Source organism: Zea mays, chromosome 2 (genome assembly GCF_902167145.1).
Source record: "Zea mays cultivar B73 chromosome 2, Zm-B73-REFERENCE-NAM-5.0, whole genome shotgun sequence".
Classification (NCBI taxonomy): Eukaryota; Viridiplantae; Streptophyta; class Magnoliopsida; order Poales; family Poaceae; genus Zea; species Zea mays.
This window is the reverse complement of record NC_050097.1, coordinates 220,165,460-220,169,422: the sequence shown is the minus strand read 5'-3', so window position 1 is coordinate 220,169,422 and position 3,963 is coordinate 220,165,460. Positions and strand designations below refer to the sequence as shown.

The window sequence follows — 3,963 nt, the reverse complement described above, 5'->3', positions numbered from 1 at the left end:
GCTCCTGCGAAGCGGCCAGGGCAGCCTGGATGGCGGCGATGGTAGATGCCAGCGTGGAGTCGGTGGAGGGTGGCGGGGAAGCCCAGGTGGCATCGGCGACGAGCGACCGAGTGGTGGAGAACCCAGGGGGCGGGAGTCTGGGGAGGCGTGTTGGCAAGGGTAGACCGGTGAGGGCGCCGGGGTACGTCGGGTAGCCTGGGAGGCCAAACCCAGAGGGGACGAGGCCGACAGCACGCGCGCTAGCCGCGGTGGTAGCACCGGCGGCGCTGGGCGAGGGGAAGTCGAGCACGGGGTCAACGGTGAGGGCCGAGTCGACAGCTGTGGTCGCGGCGGTTGGCATGGCAGCTGTTAGGGGGAGGTGTGCCATGGGCAAGCAGGTCTCACGGCAGTGGGAGCGCGACTGCGCGGCGGAGCTGAAGGGGGGCTGGTGCTGGCCGCCAGAGAGAGAGAGACGGAACGGGGGGTGGGGCGGCCAGCGAGGAGCGCGCGACCGGCGAGGGGGAGCAGCAGTCCAGGGGCGCGGCCGGGCGGCTCGGGGCGCGGGCGTCGGTCGGCGTAGTGGCGCGCGCCGGCGAGGTCGGAAGCAGGGCAGGGGGCGGCGCTGCTTCCTGAAGACGGACAACGAGCTGACGGCGCGAGTGACGCGGCCGCTGGGGTCGCACGGTCAGGGCTGGGCGCGATAGCTCGAGGAGGCGAGGCTGGCGGCAGTCACCGACGCCGCCGGCGCGGGTGACGGGTCTGGGCGGGTCCCGCGCGGAGCTGGAGGAGCGGACTGGAGACAGCAGGGCGGCGGGCCAGGGGTTGGCGCCGGCCGGGGGGAGGGGGAGCGGCGGCCGGCCATGAAGAGGGAGAGCGGCGGCCGGCCAGGGGTGGCGGCGGCGGCGGCTGGACTGGAGGTTGAGGGAGGAAGCCCTCTGATACCATGTAGAATGAAACCCTAACCCTAAACTAGGGTGAGCCTGTATATTAATAGTAGACTGAGTTGGGCCTGGCCCATTACAGACAGAGGGGTGAAATGGTAAATATCCCATAAACCCTAATACAGTTTTAACACAATGTGCATGTATTTCTTGTCGGTAAATTGAGAATCATGGTTTTAGTTTTGTACGCTGCTGTGCTCTTACCATCTATGAGTTTAGTTATAAGATGAATATTTGTTGACTAGAGAAATTACTTGGGCTTGAGTATGTACTTCTTAGCATTATGATATTTGAATCACGTCTATCTTGTCTGCGAACTTGTCGACTTGTGAGACTCTTTGCTTATCTTCAATCTGTTTTATCGGTCGATCATTCCCCTTTATTTAATGATTATCTTTGCAGGTTTGGACCAAGTAAGAAAGCAATGATGTACACTGATGTTGGTAGGCTCAATTGCAATGTGAGCTATACAGCTATACAACATTTGTCACTCTAGTACGTGGAATGGTACACCATATACCTACCTCTCGTGTCTCGCTTTGGAGTTGATTTGTATTGTTTGGATGGAAACCTTCCTTGCGTGGCTATTTCTTTCTTCATAAGTTTCCTTGTTAAAATGCTGGGCCTTACTTGCAGTTGTTCAATTTCAGGTGATCTTCCCATCATTATATCATGCGCTAGTCTTGCACTGGCAGATGCTGGAATCATGATGTATGACCTTGTTACATCCTTGTCCAGTCCTGTTTTGGCAAGAACATCATCATCGATCCGACCTCGGACGAGGAAGCACGGCAAGATGGAAGTCTTGTGGTGGCTTTCATGCCAGTCCGCAAGGAGATAACACAACTCGCGCTCACTGGAGAGTGGAGTGATGGCAGAATAACCAACGTATGGCTGGCCTACCTGCCGCGTTAGAAGAGACGGTATTAAGGCAACTAGAACAGGAGGCGCCCGAGCGTCAGCTATATTGGACTCATGCATCTTAAATTTCTGTGTATTGTATTACTACTGGTACAATCTATAGTGTTACACTGATGATGAATTGATGATGGCTGATGAGCAAACACCAGACAGCTCTGTCGAAGCCTGTTGCTGATGGTTTAATGTTTCAGCAACAGCACATGGCAAAAAAGAAAAACTCTTTCTGGATTCCTAGCAGACAAAATCGTTGTCCTTGTTGAACATGGTCAGGTCTAACTCGTGCCAGTTGGTTCGCATGGTGATGAAAAAGAGGACGCAGTTCTGACAAAGGAGGTCGCATATCTGCTCCATCCATAGCCCCTGGACGACACAGGCATGCTAATTTGGTACATTAACATTCATTAATTATTTGGTACATGAACATTCATTCATTCAGAATAGAACACATATTGTACCTTGGTTTGGAAGCCGAGCGTGAATCCGAAGAGGATGGCGAGCGGCAAGCCGATGATATAGAAGGCCACCAGGTTGGTCCACGCCGCCAGGTGCTGCCACTCGTAGCCCCTGGCGACGCCGCAGAGCACCCCTGCGTGGAGTCCAGCACGACGGAGCCGATGAGCAGCGGCGTCATGGAGGCGAAGGTGCTGACCACAGCCTCACTGGTGGTGAAGAGGCGCACCAAGAGGTCGTGGCCGAGGCCCAGGAGCAGCAGGAACGCCACCCCCAGCATCAGGGACAGCGCCAGCAACACGGTGAGGGCCTCTTGGCGTTGGCGATGTTTCGGGCTCCCAGCTCGTTGGACACCCTTGTGCTGATGACAGCGGCGAAGCCATAGGTGATCATGTATGATATGGCTTCGGTGTTTTGGCTGCCAGCAAACACATAGAAATTACCACTTTATGTATTGTCGAAATGAATGATGATAGTAACTAGAGTAAGTTAAGTTAATTACCACATCGCAATGCTGGAAGTGCTGAGCTGAGAGTCGGACATCAGCCCTGCAAACAGCACAAGGATCTCGAACGACCAGTACTCGAAGTTTCATGTAACCAAGTAAAATAATTCCAGTTTTGACAATTGTCACTCAAGTTTCTAGAAGTCTAGCATACAGAGTAGAAAGTACACAGACCCACAGTCCTGGAACATAACTTGATTCTTATTCACTACGGATTTTTAGTGAGCCTGCAAAGGATGATGGTAATCCCTCTACACTGGCAAGTGGTAACAGCATCATGTACGTGTCCAAAAGGGAACAGAGAACACACACATACAACCGACAAATATGGTACATACATCTCATGGATTCTAGATTCTATATATTTTATAGTTTTCAAACATTTCATTTCAATGCTGCAACCTACAACCACTACATTTACGATATTTTTCTACACATGAATACACTCTGATACGGATATATGTGGTTTAACTATATTTACTGTGCATAAGACCCTGTACAGACCATGGGAAAACTCGAGGCAATCGTGCTAAAATACATCCACAGAAAAGGAAACCGACGTCACTTCAATCAATGTGCAATAAGAGATAGCAACAGACCACTACAATTAAAACCCACATACCCAATTTCTGTAAACACTCTAGGTTCAATGGTCAAGCTGGTGAACATCTCAATATAAGGTCAAGCAGGCAGTACGAATATGTAAATTACCAGTTAATATCAATAAATCTTTATAACCATATTCAACATTGACATATGAATTGGGATTTTTAATTAGCCTTTTATGCCCAAGATGGTACATGGCTTGACATATTGAATGCCAAAGTATGGGAAAGCCAAGAGAGAAGTTGCAGAGGAGAAAATAAATCTACATTCATGCAATTTTATGACCTAGGGCCATGATGTATCATGGATTCCTAAATTCTATTCTCTACACTATGTTGTTATATTTTAATGAAGTTTAGTATGTTTTAAAATTAAAAAAGAAGAATATAATGTTTTTTATCATCGAATGAACACAAAATTCACAACTTGTCAGATCCAATACCACGCAAGGTTATTGTGGACAAACACAGATATGTACATAATACATATAAAGGCACAATGATTCTAGCAGAACTTACAGACTAAAACAGGCACCGCTAATGCAATCTTTCCAACATCCTC

At 49.8% G+C, this 3,963-nt stretch overlaps 1 pseudogene; it reads right to left on the bottom strand.

The window, feature by feature from the left end:
- Positions 1-2,044: 2,044 nt before the first annotated feature.
- LOC118476263 (uncharacterized) lies at positions 2,045-3,598 on the bottom strand (annotated as a pseudogene).
- Between the last annotated feature and the right edge of the window lie 365 nt (positions 3,599-3,963).